Raw genomic sequence first — 27809 nt, 5'->3', positions numbered from 1 at the left:
ACACACACGTCATTCTAAGCTCTCTTTCTACTCTCACTACAAATTACAGCCTCAGAAATAGTGCTTGACTGGTAAAATCCACAAATATTGGGAGTACAACAGATTACCAGCCAAAGATAATCTGGAAGCTCACCAGAAAAGGTTTGTCATGATCGGCAGGAGCAGGCCAGCGCAGGAAGGGAAGTAGAACCAAAAGCTAGAACACTGAGCAGACCAGGGCGGGACAGTCTCTCCATGGGTGGAAAATTTGCAGGGAGGATTCTACCATGGGTTGGCTGCTCTGCTTTGGTTGCAAAGCAGTAGATCATCAGAGAAATTAAAGCCAAAAGTAGAGTATATTCCAAAAAATTCCAGAAACTAACAGTATCTGACTATACCCACCCAACACTGGAAGTGACAGCACAGATCACAACACAGCTGTGCAGCCCCATTCTGCAGTGCCAAGACTTTTGCCCAAGGCAGTCACACTTCTGATCACCAGAAAGGAAAGAGAAGGTCTGCAAGAGAGTATGAAAAAAGCTTATAATTCGCTGAAAGAAAAATTTAATAAAGTGGAAAAAGAAAACAACTTCCTGAAATGTGAATTGAAAAAGGTAAAGAAATCCCAGGGAATGCAGAGAAACAGAATTTGTAAATTGGGGGGGGGGGGGGAAGAAAATAACTCAGTTAAAAAAAATAGTGAAATAGAAAAAAATTCCATACAGCAAAGCAACTCATTTGAAAATTCAATTGGACATATACAAAAAGAAGTAAAAAACCTAATGAAGAAAATAACTCATTAAAAATCAGAACTGAACAAATAGAAATGAATGATTTGTTGGCACATCAAGAATCAATTAAAACCAAAAAAAAAAAAAAAGAAAAAATACAAAAAATGTTAAATATCTACTTGGAAAAACAACAGATCTGGAAAATAGATCTGGAACAGATAATCTGAGGATTATCTCAGCATTATTATTCAGCATGTCCTGAAAATTATGATGAAAAAAAAAAAGAGCCTAGACACAATTTTACAGGAAATCATCAAAGAGAACTACCCAGATATAATAGAATCAGAAGGTAAAATAGGCATTGAAAGAATTCATTGACCACCTTCTAAAAGAGATCCTAAAATAAAAACTCCAAGGAATATTGTGGCTAAATTTCAGAACTATCAGACTAAGGAAAAAATATTAGAAAAATATTTAGAAAAAGATGAATTCAAATACTGAGGTGCCACAATAAGGATCACCCAAGATCTGGCTGTCTCCACAATAAAGGATCAAAAGGCTTGGAATCTGATATTCCAAAAGGCAAAAGAACTTGAAATGCAGCCAAGAATAAACTACCCAGATAAACTGAGCATTTTCCTCCAGGGAAGAAGATGTATATTTAATGACACAGGTGAATTCCATTAGTTTCTAATGAAAAAACCAGAACTAAATAAAAAATTTGACTCCAACTATAGGATTCAAGAGAAGCAGAAAAAAGTAAAAAGAACTCTTGAGAACTGTATTTCTGTTACAGACATACATGAAGAGCACATGTATAATTTGATTTTACTGCTATAATATAAAAAAGGAAAGTAGAAAAGGAAAGGGGATAGTATCAGAAAAAGGGAAATGAGGAGATAAAAAGAGGAAAACTACATCCCACAAAGAGGCAAAAGAAACCTATCATATCTGAAGGAATTTAGGGAGGGGAAGCAACATTGTGTGAACCTTACTCTCATCAGATTTGGCTAAAAAAAGAAAATAATTGACATATTTGGTTTACAGAGAAACTTCTCTCATCTCATTAAAAAGTGGGAGAAGAAAAGGGAAAAGGAAAAGAGTAATAAGAGAAATGTATAAGAAAGGAGAAGGGATTCAAATGGGGTGAAAGGGATTCTAAAGAGGGAGAGCTGTAGTGTGAGGCAAGTAGTGCCCATAAGTTTAATGCTGGGTAGGGTAGTAAAGGAGGTAAGAAAAAGAAAAGCATAATGTGGGGATAATAAGATGGGAGGAAATAAAGAATTACTAATTTTAACCATAAATGTGAATGGGATGAACTCTCCTACAAAGCGGAGGCAGATAGTAGACTGGAACAAAAGCCAGAACCCTACAATATGTTGTTTACAGGAAACACATTTAAAGCAGGAAGATACATACAGAATAAAGGTAAAAGGCTGGAGCAGAATCTAGTATGCTTCTAGTGAAATCAAAAAAAGCAGGGGCAGCCATCCTGATCTCAGATCAAGCAAAAGCAAAAAATGATCTAATTAAAAGAGATAAGGAAGGAAACTATATCTTGCTAAAGGGTAGCATAGACAATGAAGCAATATCAATACTAAACATATATGGACCAAGTGGTATAGCATCTAACTTCCTAAAGGAGAAATTAAGAGACTTTCAAGAAAAAATAGACAGCAAAACTATAATGGTAAGAGAGCTTAACCTTGCACTCTCAGAACTAGATAAATCAAACCACAAAACAAATAAGAAAGAAGTTAAAGAGGTTAGGTATGATATTATAAATTTTATTAGAAAATTTATTGGATGTGGCAGCCCTCTTTGTAGTGACCAGAAATTGGAAACTGAGTAGATGTCCATCAGTTGGAGAATGGCTGAGGTTAGTATGATATTATAAATTTTATTAGAAAATTTATTGGATGTGGCAGCCCTCTTTGTAGTGGCCAGAAATTGGAAACTGAGTAGATGTCCATCAGTTGGAGAATGGCTGAATAAATTGTGGTATAGGAATATTATGGAATATTTTTGTTCTATAAGAAATGACCAGCAGGATGATTTCAGAAAGGCCTGGAGATATTTACATGAACTGATGCTGAGTGAAATGAGCAGGACCAGAAATATACTTCAACAACAATACTACGTGATCATCAGTTCTGATGGACGGCGGCTCTTTTCAAAAATGAAGATGAACCAAATCAGTTCCAATAGGGCAGTAATGAACTGAACCAGCTACACCCAGGGAAAGAACTCTGAGAGATGACTATGAACCACTACATAGAATTCCCAATCCCTCTATTTTTGTCTGCCTGCATTTTTTATTAACTTCACAGGCTAATTGTATACTATTTCAAAGTCCGACTCTTTTTATACAGCAAATTAACTGTTTGGACATGTATCTTATATCATATTTAACTTATACTTTAACATATTTTAACATGTATTGGTCAACCTGCCATCTGGGGGGAGAAGTGGAGTGAAGGAGGGAAAAAGTTGGAACAAAAGGATTTGCACCTGTCAGTGCTGAAAAATTACCTATGCATATATCTTGTAAATAAAAAGCTATAATATATATATATATATGTATATATATATAAAAGAAAATTTATTGGACTATTAGAAAAGTTAGGTATGATAAATCTTTGGAGAAAACTGAATGGAGACAGAAAGGAGTATACTTTCTTCTGAGGAGTTCATGGAACCTATACAAAAATTGACCATATATTAGGACATAAAGACCTCAATATTAAATGCAGAAAGGCAGAAATAGTAAATGCATTCTTTTCAGATCATGATGCAATAAAAACTAAATTCAACAAAAAGCTAGGGGTAAATAGACGAAAAAGTAATTGGAAACTAAATAATCTTATCCTAAAGAATGAATGGGTGAAACAGCAGATCATAGACACAATTAATAATTTCACCCAAGAGAATGACAACAATGAGATACATGCCAAAATTTGTGGGATACAGCCAAAGCAGTAATAAGGGGATATTTTATATCTCTAGAGACTTACTTGAATAAAAAAGAGAAAAAGAAGATGAATGAATTAGGCTTGCAACTTAAAAAGCTAGAAAAAGACCAAATTAAAACCCCCCAATCAAATACTAAACTTGAAATTCTAAAATTAAAAAGAGAAATTGATCAAATTTAAAGTAAAAAAAAAAAAACTTTAGAATTAATAAATAAAACTAAGAGTTGGTTTTATGAAAAAAAAAATAAAATAGATAAGCCTTTGGTCAATCTGATTAGAAAAAGGAAAGGGCAAAATCAAATTGTTAGTCTTAAAAGTGAAAAGGGAGAACTTTCCACTAATGAAGAGGAAATTAGAGCAATAATTAGGAGTTACTTTGCTCAACTTTATGCCAATAAATTTGATAACCTAAGTGAAATGGATGACTATCTTAAAAAATATAGGCTTCCCAGATTAACATAAATTGCTTAAATAGTCCCATTTTAGAAAAAGAAATAGGGAACTATTAATCAACTCCCTAAGAAAAAATCCCCAGGACCAGATGGATTTACATGGGAATTCTACCAAATATTTAGAGAACAATTAATTCCAATGTTATATAAATTATTTGAAAAAATAGGGAATGAAGGACTCCTACCAAATTCCTTTTATGACACAGACATGGTATTGATATCTAAACCAGGTAGGTTGAAAACAAAGAAAGAAAATTATAGACCAATCTCCCTAATGAATATTGATGCTAAAATCTTAAATAAAATATTAGCAAAAAGATTACAGAAAATCATCCCCAGGATAATACTCTATGACCAAGTAGGATTTATGCCAGGAATGCAGGGCTGGTTCAATATTAGGAAAACTATTGGCATAATTGACTATATTAATAACCAAATTAACAAAAAAAATGATCATCTCAATAGATGCAAAAAAAGCATTTGATAATTATTAAAAACACTTGAGAGAATTGGAGTAAATGGACTTAAAATAATCAGTAGCATCTATTTAAAACCATCAGTAAGCATCATATGTAATGGGATACACTGGAACCATTCCCAATAAGATCAGGAGGGAAACAACATTCCCCACTGTCACCATTACTATTCAATATTGTATTAGAAATGTTAGCTTCTGCAGTAAGAGTTGAGAAAGAGATTAAAGGAATTAGAGTAGTTAATAAGGAAACCAAATTATCACTCTTTGCAGATGATATGATGGTATACCTAGAGAACCCCAGAGATTCTACTAAAAAGCTATTAGAAATAATCCACACCTTTAGCAAAGTTGCAGGATACAAAATAAACCCACATAAATCATCAGCATTCTTATATATCACTAACAAAATCCAACAGTGGAATTACAAAGAGAAATTCCATTTAAAGTAACAGCTGATACTATAAAATATTTGGGAATCTATCTGCCAAGGGAAAGTCAGATAATATATGAGCAAAACTACAAAACACTTTCCATACAAATAAAGTTAGAGCTAATTGGAAAAATATTAAGTGCTCTTGGATAAGTCAAGCAAATATAATAAAGATGACAATACTCCCTTAACTAATCTATTTATTTAGTGCTATACCCATCAGAATCCCCAATTTTTATTTTAAATATTTTAATGACCTAGAAAAAAATTATAACAAAATTCATCTGGAAGAATGGGAAAAAAATCAGATGAAGGTGCCCTAGCTGTGCCAAATCTAAAACTATATTATAAAACAGCAGTTGCCAAATACATTTGATTTTGGCTAAGAAATAGACTAACTAGTTGATCAGTGGTATAGGTTAGGTTCAAAAGACAAAACAGTCAATAACTTTAATAATCTAGTAGTTTGACAAACCCAAAGACCCCAGCTTTTGGGATAAGAATTTGCTGTTTGGCAAAAACTGCTGGGAAAATTGGAAATTAGTATGTCAGAAACTAGGCATTGACCCACACTTAACAATGTACACCAAGATAAGGTCAAAATGGGTTCATGATCTAGGCATAAAGAATGAGATTTTAAATAAAAGAACATAGCATAGTTTACCTGTCTATGGTGGAAAGAAGGAATTTGTTACCAAAGAAGAACTAGAGATCATTATTGATCACAAAATGGAAAAGTTTGATAATATCAAATTGAAAAGGGTTTGTACAATCAAAATTAATGCAGACAAGATTAGAAGGGAAACAATAAACTGGGAAAACATTTTTACAGTCAAAGGTTCTGACCAAGGTCTCATTTCCAAAATATATAGAGAATTGACTCTTATTTATAAGAAATCAAGCCATTCTCTAATTGATAAATGGTCAAAGGATATGAACAGACAATTCTCAGATGAAGAAATTGAAACTATTTCCAGCCATATGAAAAGATGCTCCAAGTCATTATTAATCAGGGAAATGCAAATTAAGACAACTCTGAGATACCACTACCGACCTATCAAATTGGCTTGGATTACAGGAAAAGATAATGCTGAATGTTGGAGGGGATATGGGAAAACTGGGACACTGATACATTGTTGGTGGAATTGTGAATACATCCAGCCATTCTGGAGAGCGATTTGGAACTAAGCTCAAAAAGTTATCAAACTGTGCATACCCTTTGATCCAGCAGTGTTACCACTGGCCTTATATCCCAAGGAAATCTTAAAGAAGAGAAAGGGACCTGTATGTGCAAAAATGTTTGTGGCAACCCTCTTTGTAGTGGCTAGAAACTGGAAACTGAATGGATACCCATCAATTGGGGAATGGCTGAATACATTGTGGTATATGAATATTAAGGAATATTATTGTTCTGTAAGAAATGACCCACAGTATGAGTTCAGAAAGTCCTGGAGAGACTTATATGAACTGATGCTGAGTGAAATGAGCAGGACTAGGAGATCATTATTGACTTCAACAGCAATACTATATGATGATCAATTCTGATGGACGTGGCTCTCTTCAACAATGCGATGAACCAAATCAGTTTCATTTGTTCAATAATGAATAGAACCAGCTACACCCAGCAAAAGAACTCTGGGAAATGAGTGTGAACCATTACATAGCATTTCTAATCCCTCTGTTTTTGTCTGCTTGCATTTTTTATTTCCTTCACAGGTTAATTGTACATTATTTCAAAGTCCAATTCTTCTTGTGCAGCAAAATAACTGTATGGATATGTATACATATATTGCATTTAACATATACTTTAACATGTTTAACATGTATTGGTCTATCTGCCATCTGGTGGAGGGGGTGGGAGGAAGGAGGAGAAAAATTAGAACAAAAGTTTTTTCAATTGTCAATGTTGAAAAATTACTCATGCATATATCTTGTAAACAAAAAGCTATAATACAAAAATAAAAATAAAATTTAATATTATGGATAATTTTGCTGGGTATGACATTTTTGACCACAGGCCTAGTTCCTTTCATTGCCAATGTATATGATTCCAGGACCAACAGTCTTTTGTTGTGGCTACTGTGCAATTCCAGTTGTAGCTGCAGCATATTTGAATTGTTGGGTTTTTTTTTTTACTTGTTTCTTGCAAAATTTTCTCTTTGAGGATGGAAAGGGACCCATATGTGCAAAAATGTTTGTGGCAGCTCTTTTTGTAGTGGCTAGAACCTGGAAACTGAATGGATGCCCATCAACTTGAGAATGGCTGAATACATTATTTTACATGAAAATTATGGAAAATTATTGTTCTGTAAGGAATGACCAACAGGATCATTTCAGAGAGACCTGGAGAGACTTACATGAACTGATGCTAAGTGAAATGAGTAGAACCAGGAAATCATTACACACGGCAACAAGACTATATAATGATCAATTCTGACTGATGTGGCTCTCTTCAACAATGAGATGATTCACACCAATTCCAATTGTTCAGTAATGAAGAGAGCCATCTACACCCAGAGAGAAGACTATGGGAAATGATTGTGGACCACCAGATAGCATTTTCACTCTAGTCTCACTTCTGCTTTCCCCTCTGACCTGGAAGCATGTAGTATTATCTATTTTTCTGGGGCTTTCATTTCTCCCAATAAGAAAATCTTTTCTCTGAACTTAAAATCATAAGATCTCTTTTTTAATCCTAGCTTTACTACTTAACTACCTGTGTGACACTGGACAAGTCACCAGGCCTCAGTTTCCTCATCTTTAAGATGAAGGCATTAGAATTGACCGTTAGGATCCCATCAAACTGTAAATATATGACTCCCTGGTTGATTAGGCTGTCTGTTGGTCTGTGGTCTGCTTTCATCTGCATAAAAAATGTGACTATCTTAACCACAAACTCTGAAAAGAAATTTTTTTGTGCCTGCTTAAATCCCTCAAAAATGCTATTGTGGAAATTAAGGAAAAGATAAATAACTTCATACCTTAGGATTGATTTTCTTTTTTAAATTAAATTTATTTTATTTGAAAAAATAGAGTAAGAAAAAAAAAAGAAAACCAGAAATGAAAACAAAAGAGGACATTGTCATGTGCCCAGTAGAACATCAAGGAGGATTCAAAAATCAAGAAAGTGTGTGTGTGTGTGTGTGTGTGTGTGTGTGTGTGTGTGTGTGTGTGTCTGTATTAGTAGAAGAAATTATATAGAAATTATATTCATAAAATGTTCATTTTTTTCTTGTAAATTCTTTGTGTTTCTTCTATGCACTTTATTTATTCTTTTCCCCCTTTTCATCCCCCCCACCACTCCCAAGCAATCTACAGTTAAGAAAAGATATATTTACATATACATATATAGATCTATACATTCATACACACAGAGCTAGACCTGAGGTATTTGTATTTCATACAAGTTAATCCCCAATCCTGGGATCTTCAGATTTTCTTGGCTTGTATTAGGAAGACTCCTGTTCTGCTCTTCTTTTTGATTTTTCAGGAGTCTACATTTGCCCTGAGGTGCAAATTTGTTTTATTTGTGCGGGAAACCTTCTCAGCCATCTTCCTAGAATCCTCTCAGGGTTAATTTTCTTATTTTTAGTTTGTCCTCTTAATATTTAACTGAGTTGAGCATTAACAAGACCATGGAAAATTTGGCTAAGATGAGTTGATTAGATAAATTCAAATCATTTTGATCTTGGTAATTGCAGTAGGGATTCTAATTGTTAACATGAGGGGAACAGGAATCTGGGGGGGAAGGAGAATTAGGTTCAAGGTGATGAGACAGATGCAGAAAAGATTGTGGAGACTACCAAAGATTAACTGCCTATTTGAAATTTTTCCCGGCACCTTCCCTATGCCATGAATAAGAGAGTAAGTCCCTTTCCTGCTCTTCCATTTCTTCCTCTCTCCTATTCATATGTTCCCATAAGTTCCCTTAAGTAATCAGAATTATATTAGCACATTTCTTTAACTACATTTAATAAGCTATTACAGAACTGACCTAAAGAATTGCCATTTGTAACATTGTTTCTATGAAGAAATGGGAAGCTCTAAACAACTGATTTAAAAAATAAATGTTTTTTTTTCCCTCAGTGTCACTTCCCAGCAAGCTCCTTTTGTTGGCCCCCTCAACACCACTATCTCCAAAAACAAAATAGTATAATTAAATTAGAGATCATGAATATTATTTCAGGGATCCAAAATTTAGGTGGGGAAAAGTTATATCTTTATTTACATATAGTTAGTATAATCCTATGGATTTTATTTTATGAATTTAAAAACATTCTAAGAAGAAACCCAGCCCATAGACTTCACCAAGACTCCTGATGGGATGAAAGACACAAAGAAGGTTAGGAATCTCTGAGCAAGACAAAACAAACCAAAACCTTGGTCATGTCTGTGCCTCATTCTGGAAGAGGAGGCAAACAAGTGGTTTACATATAAGCTTTGTAAACTCAACCAGCTTATAATTGAGAACTTGGGTCTCTCTCTGGTTCTTTTTATCACTTGATATAAAAGAAGACTGTTTTTCATGATTGTTTATGAAGGTGATCAAATCGTGATATCCATTAATCAATCAGTATACTTTGGAATATATGAAAAGACTTCAAATTTATTTACCCTGTGATATTCTCAGTTGGTGGTAGCTTGTCAGCATTTGTTGCTAGCATGCCATCCCATTTTGCAGTTAGAGATTTTTTAGGAGCTATCATTTTATTTCCCCCATCATTTTATTTTAATTGCATATTTTTGGCTTTGTGATCAAACTATAACCTGTTATTTGTGAGAATTAGGACTTTATAACCATTTGTCACAAGAGGTTGATTGGAAGTTTTATTACATATAGTATTTTGTGTAGGGTGTCATATTTTGTGAATCAGAGAGGCCATGAATTATGAAACCCAATCAAAAAGGAATGCTCTTGAGGAGAACTTGTCATATGTCTCAAAACTTTCAGTGTGGTTTCCTGAAAATAGACAGCAATTTAATGAGTTCTTTGCAAATTTGCCACAAATAGGGCATTGTTTAGATTGTACCACATGCAGGTGCAAACATTTCTAAGCTATCAGCACTCTGGAATATTAAAATGAAAACTTTAAGGCAACTAACCTTCCCACTCTGCCGCTTTTAACATATTTCAAAGAAGGTAACTTTTAAGAATCTTATTGTAAAAAGATACTTTCTGCTTAATAATGTTATAACTCTACATGATTTTTTAAAAATCCACTAGTGAAAAACAATTGAATCCCTTCATCTTTAAAGTATTCTAAATCACTGGAGCCAAACTCAAATAGAAATGTCACTAAATAGTAAGTGAGCTACATATTGACTTAGTTTTCATTTATTTTGTTAATTATTTCCCAATTACATTTTAAATCATTTAGGACACAGGAATGTGGTGGGCTGTGCCAAATGTGGTTGATACCTCTGTTTTGAATGATGGACTAACACCTTACTAAAGTGATTTTACAGGGGTCATTTAATTTTTTTGAATATCAATTTCTTCTCTGGAAAATGAGTGATTTCGACTAGATTAGGGGTTCTTGACTGGGTTGGTGTCATGAACCCCTTTCACTCTCTGACCAAGCATGTAGACTCTTCAGAATAATTTATTTACATGAAAAAATAAAGTATAAGACAGTACAAAGGACATCAACTATTTTGAAACAGTTAATCCAAAAAAAAATTTTTTTAGACAGGAGAACCCCTATACTAGAAGATCTCTAAAGTCATTTTCTAACTTTCAAAGAAGATTTGGTCTCAGAATGGGCAGGAATTTAGATGTGTGGGAGATGGAAACAATCAATTTTATTGTTTTACTAGATTTTTACTAAAAAATGTTATTATAATACAATCATAAAGCCACCTTCAAAACACTATTTTAAGAATATTTTCGTTAACATGTCACACCCTTCTTTCTTCAGCCCCCAATACATATATATTCAGTAAATTTCACTGCCTTCCATTTACCTCCAGGAGCAAATACAGAATGTTCTGGTTGGGATTCATAGTTCTTTATATAACCTTCTTCCCCTCCTCCCCTCCTTGCCCCCCCATCCCTTTTCACTTTTCTTGCACCTTAATTGTCTGACATGTATACTTCAACCCAGTGACATTGGCCTCCTGCCAATTCTACCAGCAAAACACTCTATCTGTGATCTCTGAGTATTTTCTCTGGCTATTCTCCAAGCTTAGAATATTCTCTCTTTTCAACTCTGCCTACAGATTTTCCAGGCTTCCTTTAAGTCCCAAGTTTTACTGGAAGACTTCCCCAGTTCCTCTTAATCTAATCCTACCATTTTCTGTTTGAGGGCAGAGATTGTCTTTTACTTCTTTTGTGTTCCTAATGCTTAGTATAGTAGTCCTTGCTAATATTAGGTACTTATAATATTTATTGATTGGTTGTTAAGAAATTGTACAAGTTGCTACGTTGACATAAGTATGGCATTCTAAATCTTTTAATGTTAATTTAGATGTTTAAATGGCAGGTTTTAGTGATCCTTAGAGTTGCTAGATCCTGCCAGCTGAATCTCTCTTAAATTTTTGTACATATGTTAAAAAGAATTATTTGCACATGCAAATGGAATGTGCATAATATGCTTACCTAACTTGTAAATATACTTGTGTGGGGTTTTGCTTGATCTATTATTAAACAAACTTGAAAGTAGGTCACCAAGCCACAGATTAATTTGGAAATGTGATCCCCCATGGTGATTGTCTTAGATTTGGAAGAATGGGTGTTTTTTCTTATTAGATATGTGACAGTCCTCATCAGAGACTAGATTTAGCCTTCAGTGTTACAACCTTTCTGCTATTTGCTCATATCTATCCTGCACTCAAAAAACTTCTTCTTCAGGGAAATAGAGGTTATGTTCTGATTGTGATCAAAATTTTCAACCTTTGCCACAGATATGAAGTTGTGTTATGTACTCTTTCAGGAATTGCTGGTATGTCTATTCTTTGTCAGTAGTGTTAAAAGAAGAGAAGGCCAAAGGATTATATGTATGTATGTGTATATATATATATATATGTATATATATATATACACACACACACAAACACACAGACATATACATACACATACATATATATGTGTGTTTGTGTGTATGTGTATATGTACATGTGTGTATCACACATACACATATGTATACATATACATACACAGTAGTATTCTCCTGTTAGGAATGGTAGAATGAATGCTCATTGTGGCAGCAGGAATTCTCTATCATACTAGTTCTTTTTTTTTAATATTTTATTTTCTCCAATTACATGTAAAAACAATATTTAATATTTATCTTTTATAATTTTGAGTTCCTCCTCAAATTTTGAATTCCCCCTCAAATTTTGAATTGCCTCAAAAAGGGAAAATTCTTTCCCTCCCTTTTTTTTCTCCTTCCTCCTTGGGGGGAGGGGGTGAGGGGGGAGCACTTATAGAAAGTATATATCCATATTAGTTCATATTGTAAAAGAAAAACACAGATTTAAAAAAATATTCTTCAATCTGCATTCAGACTACTTTAGTTCTTTATTTGATTGGGGATAGCATTTTTCATCATAAGTCTTTCAGAATTATTTTGGATCATTGTATTGCTGAGAAATAGCTAAGCTATCCTCAATAGACCATCCACACTATTCTCGTGGTTCTGCTCACTTCACTTCACCATTCATGTAAATCTTTCCATGCATTTCTGAGAGCATGCTCCTCATCATTTCTTGTAACATAATAGTATTCCATCAAAAATAAATGCCACAACGTGTTTAACCATTCCCCAGTTGATAAGCAACCCCTAGGTTTTCAATTCTTTGTCATCTCACACATACACACACACACACACACACACACACACGCTGTGGATATTTTGTATACATAGGTCCTTTTCTTTTTCTTTTTCTCTCTCTGGGATGCAGACGTAATAATGATATTGCTAGATCAAAAGAAATCACAATTTTAAAGCCCTTTGGGTATACATAGTTCCAAATTGCTCTCCAGAATGAATGAATAAGTTCACAACTCCACTAATATATTATTGTTCCAATTATCCTACATTTCCTCCAGCATTTGCCATTTTCCTTTTCTGCCATATTAGCAAATTTGATGGGCGTGAGATGGCAACTGAGAGTTGTTTTAATTTGTATTTCCCTAATCATTAGTGATTTAAATCATTTTTTCATATGACTAGATAGTTTTGATTACTTTCTTTAAAAATTGCCTATTCATATCCTTTGACCATTTATCAACTGGGGAATAATTGTATTCTTATACGTTTGACTCAGTTGTCTATATATCTGAGAAATAAAGCTCTTTTTAAAAAATTCTGTAATTTTTTTTTGCTATTATGAATACTAATTATGTTTCCATCCTATCCTTTCCCCCAACCCTCTGTCTCTGGCTTTCTATATCTCTTTCATCCTGTTTTCCTCATGTTTCTCTGCAAGGTAAAATAGATTTCTATACTTAACTGAGTATGCATATTATTTCCTCTCCAAGATAATTTTGATATAATTTAATGTTCAAGCATTGTGGGCCAACAGCCCCAATTTCCCCTTCACTATATAAGCACTTTAGTGCATCTTTTGTGTTGACATAACTCCCCCTTTTCCCAGTGCATGCTTCTTTCTCATACTTTTATTTTATTTTTGTAAATATCTCATAATAGTCCACTCACACCCATGCCCTCTCTCTATGTATACTGTGTATTCTTACTTTCAAAGAGGATTTGATTTCAGAATGGGCAGGAATTTAGATGTATGGGAGATGGAAACAATAAGCTTGATTGTTATACTAGATTTTTACTAAAAAAATGTTATTAAAGCCACTTTCAAAATACTATTTTAAGAATATTTTATTTAACATGTCACACCTTTCTTTCTTCAGCCTCCAATACATACATCTTCAGTAAATTCCAGTGCCTTTCATTTACCTCCAGGAGCAAATACAGAATGTTCTGGTTGGAATTCTTTATATAACCTTCTTTGACTGTCTTGATAATGTTAAAGTTCTTAAGAATTTCATGTATCTTCCCATTTAGGAATGTAAACAGTTTAGAACCTTATTGAATCCCTAATGATTTCTCTTTCCTGATTACCTTTTTATTTGAAAGTCAGATTTTCTATTCAGCTCTGATTGCTTCATCAGGAATGCTTGATTTAAAAGTCCTTTATTTCATTAAATATCCATTTCCCCCCTAAAAGATTATACTCAGTTTTACAGGTAGGAGATTCTTGTTATAATCATAGCTCCTTTGCTCTCTGATTTATCATATTCCAAGATCCAAGATCTTATGAATTTTGTCTTTTTCCTGATTATAGTTCCATGATATTTGAATTGTTTCTTTCTGGTTGCTTGCAATATTTTCTCCTTGATCTGGGAGCTCTGGAATTTGGCTTTAATATTTTTTGTTGTTTTCATTTTGGGATCTTTTTTAGGAGGTGACTGGTAGTTTTGATTTCTACTTTACCCTCTGGTTCTCAGATACCAGGTCAGTTTTCCATGAGTTTCTGGAAACAAAATATCTAAGCTCTTTCTTCTGCTCATGGCTTCCAGGTAGTCCAGTAATTCTTAAAAGTACCTCTCCTTGATCTACTTTTCTTTATTGTTTTTTCTCAAATTTATTTAATTTTTTTATTGAAGCTTTTTTATTTTCAAAAGATGCATGGATAATTTTTCAACATTGACCGTTCCAAAACCTTCTAGAGAGTGAACTAATGAATTCTGAGTGCAGATTAAAGCTTACTTTTTTGAACTTAGTTGTTTTTCTTGCTTTTTGCATCAAGAATAATATGGGGAAAAAAGACTAATATGGAAATATATTTTGCATGATTTTGCATGTATAATACATATTGCATAACTTGCCTTCCCAGCAGGGTGGAAGGAAGGAGAGAATTTGGAACTCAGAATTTTAAAAAATGAATGCTAAAACAATTAGGCCAAGGTTTAAAATGACACTGTGAGTTATAAATAAAATCAATTTTACTTAATAGGCCAAAATAATCATTTTTTAAAATACCCAAAAATTGAAATAAAGTATTACTTAACATAGCAGACAACTAGATCAGAAGGGCAGTATGAAGCTCCTGATACCAGCTCCCCTAAGCTGGGGCTTGTACTTAAGTCTTCGAAGAAGCCAAAAACCTCCCTGTTTCCTTAAAGAACCAGCCTAACCCACATAAAATAGTTGTTACTCATACCAGATGCTATATAAATGTGAGCTATTAAAATTATTTTCATAGTTAAGTCCATTCATTAGAATAAGGAAGTTGACATTCACTCATTTCATTTGTTGCCATTCATTCATTCATTTCAATTCTTCAAGACCTTACTTGGGATTTTCTTGGCAAAGATACTAAAGCAGTTTACCATTTCCTTCTTTTAGCTTTATTTTACAGTGGTGGAAATTGAGGCAAACATGGTTAAAAGTAACTTGCACCAGAATCACATAAGCTAGTAAAATTTGAACTCAGGTCTATCAGATTCTAGGCCCAACATTCTATGCATTACACTACCTAGCTGCCCCACAAGGAAATTAGATCTCACTGATTTTGTAGAGAAACGATATCTGAATTCATAGAGCTACAATTATATAGTAAGTTTTAGTACAACAGCAGTACAGTCTTGTCAAAAGAATTGTGAGTGCTTAACCCATCACTATGTTAAGCCCTGAAGAGACAATCCCTGCCCAAATGGGGAAAGAGGATCTAAAAAAGGTAGTGGTGGAAAGGTTTCCAGCCTGAGAGCTGGAGGTAGTAAGAGACCATGGGCATATCACGTAACTTCTCTTAGTCTTAGTTCTAAGTACTCAAAAAAAGATAAAATCCACACATGAACTTAGAAATAGAATTTTAGAGTAAGAAAGAGACTTCAGTGTTATTTCCAATTCCTTCATTTTAGTGATAAAGAAACAGGCTCAAAGATGATAATTTTTTTTATTAAAACTTTTTATTTTTCAAAACATATGCACGGACAGTTCTTCAACATTAGCCCTTGCAAAACCTTGTATTCCAATTTTGCCTCCCTTCCCCCACACCCTCCCCTAAATGGCAAGTAATCCAATACATGTTAAACATGGTAAAAATATATGTTAAATTCAATATATGCATACATATTTATACAGTTATCATGTTGCACAAGAAAAATCAAATGAAAGCAGTTAAAAAAGAGAGAAGCAAAATAAAATGCAAGCAAACAACAAAAAGAGTGAAAATGTTGTGAACTACACTCAGTTCCCACACCTAGAGAGCCTCTCTAGATGGCTCTCTTCATGACTGAACAATGGGAACTGGTTTGAATCATTTCATTGTTGAAGAGAGCCATGTTCATCAGAATTGATCATCGCATATCTTGTTGTTGCCACATGTAATGTTCTGGTTAGCTTTCTGAAGGTCTTTGGACCAGCCTTCGTTTCAGCTGAGTATCACCACGAGAATAACCAGGTGATAAAGTCCAAAAGTCTTTATTGTCACCTTTACAGTTTGTCTCCTTCACTTGGGACCTGGCCAGCTTTCTGAAGGGCCTTCAGACGGAACTTGGTTTCAGTGGAGTAATGAAGGAGAGCCAACAGGAGCCTAATCAAAGATGGAATGTCTCTCATCCAGTCTTTGTTGGCTCTTATATACTCTATTATAATTACATCATCATAGGTGTTAATCTTGTAGAACTATATTAAGTACTAAGTACATGTACTGAACTAGAGAACCATTAATCACCATGCTAAACTAGATAACCATTGTCTTATCAATTCTTCTGAGTTAACACCTTGTTTCAAGTATGCTTTTCCAGAGTTCTGGCTCTCTACATCTCCTGCTTTCTTTTATTTTAGAACACAGATGGTTACACCCTCCATGGCTTCTCAGGGAGGTAAGAACCCTAAAAAGGAGGTGATCACGCCCCTCCTGACTTTTCAGAAAAGAGGGTGAAAACACCAAAAAAGGAGATGATCATGCCCTCCCTGATGTCTCAGAAAGGAAGATGAAAACACCAAGGGGAAATGGGGAATCAAACCAGATTTTGTTATCAGGTTAGTGAAGGGTCTCACTTGAAAGAGGTATACATAAATCCATCAACATGGGTATTACATAACCACATCAATATGAGGAATTATACATATCCATAAGTCCTAGAAATAGTCCAAAACTATTATCCATTACTTCATGTGTCAGGGAATTCAATGATTCCTGTAGATTTTGAAGTCCTACAATAGTCTCATCATGTGTCAGGGAATCTAATAATTCCTGCAGATTTTGAAGTTCTGCAACAGTCTTAACAACAATTTTCCCATCTCAGGTTATCCAATGATTCTTGTGGATTTTGAAGTTCTGTAACAGTCTTATTATTAGCCATGCTCTTTCAGTGTCCTAAGAAGACCTTTTTCTCTTTTTCTGTCTCTCTCCAGTGGACAAGGCAAATACAGCTCATTAGCACCCATCTGATTCCTTCTACATCTGTAGAGATACAAGAAAACCCTCTCTCCCAAGCAGTTAACTATTTGGTCCCTTCCATTCACCACTTTCTGGATCTTTCCACATCACCTGGCAATTATATTGGAGCTGCTTGCACTGGACACTGTCCTTCTGTCGGGTTATAAAACCTATCTTCTCCCCAATTGTAATCCCTTTCTTCCATCTAATTGCTTTTTTGGCTGGTTGATCATATCAGAGTATTGAACTTTTAAAGACTCTCTGGGTGTAAACTCAGTTGCCATCACGCCCTACCTGTTTGTTGCTGGTGGCCCTGGAACTGGGCCTTGCTTTCCGTTTCCCTGAGTCAATCTATGTTGGAATCCTTACTAACTGCTAACTAATTAGAGTTGATCTAATCTTACAAGAAGATGTTTTGGGCAGAACCTGAAACAAGGTACTAAGTAGAACTAATTAATACAAGGCTTGTGTTCACACCTTTACTCATTGGAGTTCAGTGAGTTCACACCTCCCTTGAAGCTCTTTGGGCCAGAGAGCACTAGCATAAATAGAGCTTCAATGGGCCAGTCATAGAAGTTCTTCAGAGGAAGAAGCTACAAGTCGAGATTTCACCGGAATGACATGAAGAACGATGCAGGCCCTGGAGGCTGAAGAAAGCAGAGGCAGAAGCAAAGGACAAAGTGGCTAGAGCTCTTGGAACCAAGCAGAGAGATAGGCCTCTAAGCTAACCGGGCTATATTGGAGATAATAAAAGATCTGAACTTTTATCACCTGGATGCATTTTGAGAAGAAAAAGCTCACCACATTTTGGCGCCTGAACAGGGACCGATTCAGATCCATCTGAACTAGATCACAACATTTTGGCGCCCAACGTGGGGCTGTTCTTCATACCCTGTGGCAAAACCGTCCATTCATATCTTTTATAAGGCTCAGCTAAATTGACACTGGGCACCGAAAAGGCAAATCTCTTCATATCCTCCTTATCCAGAGGAATGGAATAGAAACAATCCTTGATGTCTATAACCCAAAGAGGCCATTCTCTAGGAAGCTGAGTAGGAGATGGAAGTCCAGGCTGAAGAGTTCCCATAGTTTCCATCTGTTCATTCACTTTTCTTAAATCAGTGAGCATCCTCCATTTTCCTGATTTCTTTTTTACAACGAACACTGGTGAATTCCAAGGACTTAGAGAAGGTTGTAAATGCCCTTGTTCAAGCTGCTCCTGTACTATATCTAATAAGGCCTGAATTTTATCGCTACTTAAGGGCCACTGTTCTATCCACACTGGTGTATCAGTTTTCCATTGGATAGGAATAGGTGAAAGTGTTGGCAGGCCTTCAACAGCAGCCCTGCTTAAAAAACCGAAGTACTCATTTTTAACCCCAATTGTTGTAAAACGTCTCTTCCCCACAGATTGATGGGGATTTTTTCAACTATAAAAGGAGTAAAAACTCCTGTTTTGCCTTCAAAAGTCCATCTCATAGGGGCAGCACTAACTTCAGCTGCTATTGATCCTCCTACTCCAGACATATAGGTATCTGCTTTAATCTTTGGCCAGTGACTGGGCCAACTGGCACCTCTAATAACTGTACGATCCGCACCTGTGTCTACCAATCCTTCCAATGGTAGGCCATTTATATAGATAGTGAGCATAGGTCGGTCAGCCGTTACTGCTGCTGTCCAGTATATTTCTGGTTTTTGTGGTCTGGAGTCAGAACCTGGGTGACTATCACGAGGCTGCTTATTAGGATTCTGTATGAGTAAACCTGATGCTACTACGTCTCCTGGGTGATAAGTCACACATTGTCTACCTGTATTAGTGACTGGGATATTATCTACACATTCCCCAGTTTCCCACATCAGTGTGTGGATGGACACTGTTTTGTACATACAAGAAGGTGAAATGGTCAAGCCTACTGTGCCTGGAGGTAAGGGATCCATAGGCTGGAGAGGAACAGATTTCACCTCTCCAGGGGGTATCTCAGTTGTCCCAGCTGCATACAGCTCTATTCTCCCCCCACAATTAACCCTTCATGGGTGGAACAAGGGGGAGGGAGAGAGACAGAAACACAGTCAACTTCTCCTGTAAAGCAGAATTTGACAAGATTAGAAAAGGCATTAATTAAAGCAAAAAATGAAGGAGAAGATATATCTGATTTTATAAATGCATATCCTGTGATAGAAGAGCTCAACTCCTCAGGTCAAAAAGAGAGAAAATACACTCCTTTTAATTTGGGAAAAATTAAAGATTTGAAAAAGGGTTGCACTCTTTATGGGGCTACATCATCTTATGTGAAGATGTTACTGGATAATTTGTCTTATGAAATCTTAACCCTGAATGACTGGAAATCCATTGCTAAAACATGTCTTGAACCGGGACAAAATTTATTGTGGCTTTCAGAGTTTCATGAATTATGTAGGATTCAAGCCCAACGCAATAGGCAAACAGGAGCTATTGTACAAGTTGCTTTTGACCAACTAGCTGGAGAAGGTCAGTATGCAGAGAGTTCAGAACAGATTTATTATCCCATAACAGTGTATGAGCAAATTTCTAAGGCTGCAATAAAAGCTTGGAATTCTCTCCCTGGACAGAAAGATGGAAATAATGCTTTCACAAAAATAGAGCAAGGTCCCAATGAACCTTTTGCAGATTTTGTGGGACGTCTGCAAACAGCTGTAATAAGAACCATTGGAGACAATGCAGCAACAGAAATAATGACTAAACATTTGGCTAAGGAAAATGCCAATGAGGTTTGCAAAAGAATTATATGGGGGCTAGACAAAAATGCTCCTTTAGAAGAGATCATAAGACGCTGTGCCACAGTGGACATAAATGCTTATTATGCCCAAACTATGATGAACATGGAAAGACAAGGTCCTTCTTGGCAAAAGAATTATAGAGAAACTCGTCGATGTTTTCAATGTGGAAAAGTTGGACATTTGAGAGCTCATTGTAGATATGGAGATAGAGTGAGAAGACGGGGTGAGAGAAAACCCAAAACCCCATGTCCAAAATGCAACAGAGGCTTCCATTGGGCCTCAGAATGCAGACAGATTCAGGAAACGGGATGAGGGGCCCAGCCCCAGGGCCCAAGGCAAAAAACACTTGGGGCATAATGGCAGCCAATGGTGCACCTAGAGAGTGCCTAGAAGTTCAGTACCCAGACATGACCAATCAGCCAGAAAGCCATATGATGGGAGAAGGGGATTACACAGTCAACCAGCCAGGAAGCAACCTGATGGTAGAAGGGAATTAGGTTAACTGCTTGGGGAAGAGGATCTGCTTATATTTCCACAGATGAAGAAAGAATCAGATGGCCGACAATGAGACTGTCAAAAGGACTCTTAAAATCTTCAGAAATCATTGGGTTCTCTGAGATGAAAAATTGTTGATGAGACCTTTTGCAGTACTTCAGAGCTTACAAGAATTATTAGATTCCTGGCACATGAACTAATGGACAATGGATTGCTTATGGACTATTTCTAGGACTTATGGACATGTGTAAATCTTCAGGTTGATTCATGTTGTTACATTACTACTAACCTGTGTTATATTGCTATGTGCTTATGTAAATTATGTATAATGCCTCCCATATTGATGGATTTATGTATACCATGTATATCATATTGATGGATTTATGTGTACCCCTTCAGAAACCCACTAATCTGATTAGATTTCCTATTTCCTTTGGTGTTTTCATCTAACAAAAGAAAGGGGGAGATGTTGGAATCCTTACTAACTGCTAACTAATTAGAGTTGATCTAATCTTACAAGAAGATGTTTTGGGCAGAACCTGAAACAAGGTACTAAGTAGAACTAATTAATACAAGGCTTGTGTTCACACCTTTACTCATTGGAGTTCAGTGAGTTCACACCTCCCTTGAAGCTCTTTGGGCCAGAGAGCACTAGCATAAATAGAGCTTCAATGGGCCAGTCATAGAAGTTCTTCAGAGGAAGAAGCTACAAGTCGAGATTTCACCGGAGTGACATGAAGAACGATGCAGGCTCTGGAGGCTGAAGAAAGCAGAGGCAGAAGCAAAGGACAAAGTGGCTAGAGCTCTTGGAACCAAGCAGAGAGATAGGCCTCTAAGCTAACCGGGCTATATTGGAGATAATAAAAGATCTGAACTTTTATCACCTGGATGCATTTTGAGAAGAAAAAGCTCACCACAAATCTACATTCTGATGCCCAATGGAAACCTGTGTTGCATTTTGGACATAGGGTTTTGGGTCTTGTTCTCTCACCCTGTTTCCTCACTCTATCTCTATGCCAACATTGAGCTTTCAGATGCCCTGCTTTACCACATTGAAAGCATCGACGAGTCTCTCTGGAAGTTCTTTGCCATGAAGGACCCTCTCTTCCCATGTTCTGCATCACATCCTGGGTATAAAATGCATTTGTGCCCACTGTGGCACAGTGTCTTTTGAGCTTCTCTAAAGAAGCATCCTTGTGTAGTCCTAGTATAATTCTTCTACAAACTTCATTAGCATTTTCTCTAGCAAGTTGTCTTATCATTGTTACTGTTGCTGCATTGTCACCATTAGTTTGTATGACAGCTTTCTGCAGACATCCCACAAAATCAGCAAAGGGTTCGTTTGGACCTTGCTCTATTTTCGTGAAGGTTTCCCCTCTATCTTGTTTTCCTGATAGGAATGCCCCATGCTTTGATAGCAGCAGCAGCAATTTGCTCATATGCTATCAAAGGGTACTTAATCTGAGCTAAAGTATCTACATACTGACCTTTATCTGCTAGTTCATCAAAGGTGATTTGTATATTAACTCCAGTTTGCCTATTTTGTTGGTCTTGTATTCTACATAGTTCACTATACTCTGAAAGCCACAACAAGTTTTGTCCAGGTTCTAAACATATCCTTGCTATAGATTTCCAGTCACTTGGGATTAATATTTCATAAGTCAAATTGTCTAATATCATCTTAACATAAGAAAGTGTAGCTCCATAAAGAGTTCCAGCTTTTTCAGATCTTTGATAATTTCCAGATCAAAAGAAGTGTATCTTCTCCTTTGTTGACCTGAAGAGTCAAACTCTTGAATAACAGGGTATGCTTCTATTCTTAAATCAGATATATTCTGTCCTTTTTTAGCTTTAACTAGTGCCTTTTGTAATCTTGTCAGAGGGGGTGAACAAAGCTGCTTCATGTGTGGTGCTGATTGTGTCACTGCCCCTCCCCTTCCTTCTCCCTCCACTCATGAATGGTTAATTGAGGGGGATAGGTCAGGGGATGGGGAATGTCCTAACAGCTCTTGCTGTGAAGCACCACAATCCTTAATTTCATCAGCATTGTACTTAACTCCTTTCTTGTCTAATTCTTCATACTTTTCAGTTATTTATTCAGTACCCTCTTCCTCCTGCTTTCTTCTTTTTCTTTATTCTAATATTTATGTAATTCCTTAAAACCAATTATATTAAGTTATATAGAGAGAATGTTTCTTTAGGAATTGAATCAGAACCATTATCATTGTAATATTCAATTAGTTGCATTCTAGTTTCCTCCTAGTTTCCACTCATCTGGCTCTAATTCTTCTTCCTTAGAGAACCAAGGAGATGTGTATTTTAATGATTCAACAAGTTCAATGATCTGCTTCCAAGTTACAATCAAACCTTGGGTTTTTTTTATTAATTTAACTATGCTTTCTACACACTTTCCTTGGGGTGGAGTAAGCTCTTTTCTAAGCATTTGCCCATAACAAAGTTTCCTTCTTGTCTGTTTTTGTACTCACTCTAATTTCTGGGTAATGGAGACTTTTCTGCTGAATTCAGGATTGGAGACTTTCCCACTGTACTCAAGATCAGAGACTTTCCCACCGAACTCAAGATCGTGTCAGTCTAGACTGCTGAATGTAAATCCTTAGTCCTGCGTTTGGGCACCAAAATGTAATGTTCTGGTTAGCTTTCTGGAGGTCTTTGGACCAGCCTTCATTTCAGCTGAATAATCACCACAAGAATAGTCAGGTGATAAAATCCAAAAATCTTTATTGTCTTCTTCATAGTCTGTCTCCTTCACTTGGGGCCTGGCTAGATTTCTGGAGGGCCTTCATATGGGAGTTGGTTTCAGTGGAGAAATGAAGGAGAGCCACTAGGAGCCTAATCAAAGATAGAGTGTCTCTCGTCCAGTCCTTGTTGGCTCTTATATACTCTATTATAATTACATCATTGTAGGTGTCAATCTTGTAGAACTATATTAAGTACTAAGTACATATACTGAACTAGAGAACTATTAATCACCATGCTAAACTAAATTCCCATTGTATTATCAATTCCTCTGAGTTAAACCTTGTTTCATGTATGCTTCTCCAGAGTTCTGGCCCTCTACAGCCATGTATAATGATCTCCTGGTTCTGCTCATTTCACATGAAATGTGAAATCATTTATCATTTGTAAGTCTCTCCAGGCCTCTCTGAAATCATCCTGCTGGTCATTTCTTAAAGAACAATAATATTCCATAACATTCATAGACCATAAATTATTCAGCCATTCTCCAATTTATGGGTAGATGATAAATTATTTACCCAAGATATCTAGAGAATGGTTTAGGCCAGCATAGATCCTAGACCTCCTGATCCTTCCAAAATCACATATGTATTAAGTAATAGGACTTAGATTTGAACTCAGATCCCTTCTTCACCAACCATCTTGTCTTAATCAGAAACCTTTCCACCATCTTTTGTAGCTCCTCTTTCCCTATTTGGGCAAGGACTGTCCTAATTGCTTGCATTTGTCTCTTCAGGGCTTAACACAGTAGTGGTTAAGCACTTAACAAGTATCTATTATATTCTCCTGGCTGTCCAGACTTTCTCTATCATGAAACCTCTATCCTAGAAGTTCACACCATCCCTAGAATTCTTATCTAAAGTACTCTCCACTTCTGGGGCCTAATCCTCAGATTGGATGGTTCTTCCAAGAGCCTTATTTTAAAAGCCTTGAAAAAAAAAAAGATTCAGAAAACAAATGAATGGAACAGTCACAACTGTTTTATCCCTGAAATTACAATTATGATGCAGAAAGTTTTATCTTTATTTAAAACATGTTGATGTGCTATTTCCAAAGTCAAATGTTTAATTTTGTCATTGTTTAATCGTTGTTTTCTAACTGTATGTATACCCTGGGAAGCCATTGTTTTTAAATGACTTATATCTTAGATTGTGTAATCATGAGAGATAAGAGGAAAAGAAATGAGTCTCTACAGATGACTAAATAATAAAACAAAGATATCTTTGATAACTGCAAATCAGTCTGTGACATTTTAGTTATATACACTGATCCTATTAGTAATGAGAAGAGAGCAAGTTAAACATATCCCATACAACATTAAATATTTTTTTTCCTAAGAACCAACTGCTTCTTGAGTTTGCATATCTCCTGATAATACTTGGGGAATGGAGTTCTTTTAGTATCATTTTTGGATGATGGCAAAGTCAGCTTGTTTTTTGAATATGATTCTATAAAATGAAAAAGTTAAAAGAAGATTATAAAATTTGTGACAAATAGAATTTCAAAAAAATGTCAAAAGTTTGTTTTTCCTCCATGTTTTCTTCTGTCCTATTATTCATGACAACGTGAGAAATAAGAAAGAAAATTGTATTTTTTTTAATAGCATTAGTTGGTCTACTCTTTAGATTCTGTGAGATTGTCAAGAGTCACCTGGTATGATCTAAGTAAATGTGAATAAGAAGTTTATATCAGATTAAAATAATTTTAAATGATGAATTTTAGGCATGAGAGTTATTTTGCAACTAGTCCCAAAGCCAAACTGTTTTGAAATTTGATTTGCAGATAGGCTACCCTTAGTAATTAATTAGCTAATCCTATACCTTGAGACTAACTAATTAGAATATCATTTGTGTGATTCTCTATGTGGAGGAAGAAACCCTCTTTAATGTTGGTACATGTAAAGAACATAAACTAAAAAAAATTTAGAGGAAGTTTTTTGTATATTTTAGTTTATCTCTAAGTTTAAATATGATTCTTTTTTACTCAGAATCAGACCATTTACTGAGAAGAAGCTATTCACACAGAATAATTTCAACCTATAGCTTCTGGGATTCTGATTATAGAAGCAATTCCTCTGTTTGATTTATAAAACTTTCTACTTTTCTAGTCTTCTTATACCTCATTATAGCCCCTCTCCAACAAATCCCCTCCATGCCAGTGACACTGGCCTCTTTACTGTTCCTCAAACAAGACACTCATATCTGACTCAGGCATTTTCACTGGCTTTTCTCTTAGCTTCCAAGTTTTTCTGGTTTCCTTCATATCTCAGCTAAAATCTTATCTTTTATAGGAAACTTTTCCTAATCCCCCTTAATTTTAGTACCATTTCTCTGAAACTACCCCTAGTTTGTGTTATTTATAGTTTGTTTGTACATAGTTATTAATATTATCTCCACCATCAAACTTAACTTCTGGAGAATAAAAACTGTTTTGTCTTTCTTTGTATCTACATTATCTTAGCATAGCACCTGGTACATTTTGTTATTGTTGAGCCATTTCAGTCGTGTCCAACTCTTCTTGACCTCATTTGGAATTTTCTTGGCAAAAATATTAGAGTAATTTGCCATTTCCTTCTCCAGCTCATTTGACAGATGAAGAAACTGAGACAAACAGGGTTAAGTGACACAGAGTTAAGTTCACAGGCTGGAATTTGAGTTCATAAAAATGAGTCTTCCTGACTCCAAACCTGGCACTCTATCCACTGTACCACCTAACTGCCCACATGCTACATAGTAAGTACTAAACAAATGCTAGTTGACTTACTGACTGCCCTATTGGCATTGCTTGAGTTTAGTGTTATTGATTCTTAACCAAGAAGAATTGTTGGATGGTGGTTGTTGTTTTTTTACATTTGAAGTTAAACCTAATACTTTAGCCTAGAACATTAACCTACTTAATTAACCCTAATCCTATCTAAGAGAAGGTTGATCATTTATTCATTCAGGTATGCATTAAGTGTCAGCCAAAAATGAATAAATTATCCACACTGAAAACATCCTAATTAATTGTTGCTTTTTGGTTGTTGTTTTTTTACATTTGAAGTTAAACCTAATACTTTAGCCTAGAACATTAACCTACTTAATTAACCCTAATCCTATCTAAGAGAAGGTTGATCATTTATTCATTCAGGTATGCATTAAGTGTCAGCCAAAAATGAATAAATTATCCACACTGAAAACATCCTAATTAATTGTTGCTTTTGTTTCTAGGCATTATTGCAGAACCTGGAGTTTAGCCATAAAGATAGATAGCCATGTTCCTAAATTCCTAAATCTTATGGGCAGAAATATTCATAGGATTATCATAGATTTAGAGTTGGAAGAAAATTTAGGGATTCAACTCCCTCACTGATTTTTACAGAAATCCAGCTAATTGCTCTCAGTTACACAGAGTAACTAGAAGATACAGGACTTGAACCTAGGTCCTTGACACCCACATTTCTTCTTATTGTCCTGGTTCAGTAAGACCCCAAATAGGTTTCAGGCTCAAATATCTTTGAAATCCAAACCAGTTCAGAATCTGTTCTTTGAAATGCCTTCCTTTTGTACTCTGATTGATAAACCACCCTTTTAAGTTTTTCAAGACACTTGTGGGGTTGTCAGGAGATTGAGGACTGCCCCTACTAAACAGGACTGGGGGCAGCTCCAGGAATTGGTAACAGAGTGGGAATAAAGCTGGAAGGTCACAGAAGAGAGAGTTTAGACTAGCAGTTGATTTTCTACAGTCCTGGAAAAGATTATGATTGCTTCATATTGGAGATGATGTAGAGGGTTTGTTGTTGTTGTTGTTGTTGTTATTGTTGTTGTTGTTCAAAAATATGTTGGACAGAATGACCTCTCGAGTCCCTGATGCTATGATTCTGAGGAAGAAAAATTACAAATATTGGATACCCATTTAAAAGTGTTTCATTTTAATAGCTAACATTTTGGGGAAAGTCAGAGGTAGAAGATTGAATTTATGAAAGACTTCATAAGAATGTAAGCATTAGTATCATGAGGCAGGCTATTTGGATCAAATGGCATAATCAATCAAATTAAAGTCAATTATATTCAAACATTCTCTATATCCTGGATAGTTCCCAGAGTTTCTGGTCTCTATTGAAGCCCGCTGAAATTCTAAGGGTTTTTGAACAGACTGAATATTGATTGATTAAGCCTTAAAAAAAGCCATACCATAGATATGCCAGTATAAGCCAAAATGGAAACCTTTAGGGTAGTATTTGTGTTTTTTGCTGCCACCTTTTAAGTTTTTTTTTTTCCTTTAAGACCAAATTCAGCAGTTTAAATTGCTTATTTTTTCCTAGTCAGACTACAGGATAAGAATTTAATCCCAAGATAAATTTTTATCCTC

At 35.5% G+C, this 27809-nt stretch overlaps 1 protein-coding gene across 1 annotated transcript in view; it reads left to right on the top strand.

Moving 5' to 3' along the window:
- FAM241A (family with sequence similarity 241 member A) overlaps positions 1–27809 on the top strand; it is a 120675-nt gene that overhangs the window by 76010 nt on the left and 16856 nt on the right. The window lies entirely within an intron of this gene.

The sequence above is a fragment of the Antechinus flavipes genome, chromosome 6, assembly GCF_016432865.1.
Source record: "Antechinus flavipes isolate AdamAnt ecotype Samford, QLD, Australia chromosome 6, AdamAnt_v2, whole genome shotgun sequence".
NCBI classification, from domain to species: domain Eukaryota; kingdom Metazoa; phylum Chordata; class Mammalia; order Dasyuromorphia; family Dasyuridae; genus Antechinus; species Antechinus flavipes.
This window is presented reverse-complemented; position numbering and strand designations above follow the sequence as displayed.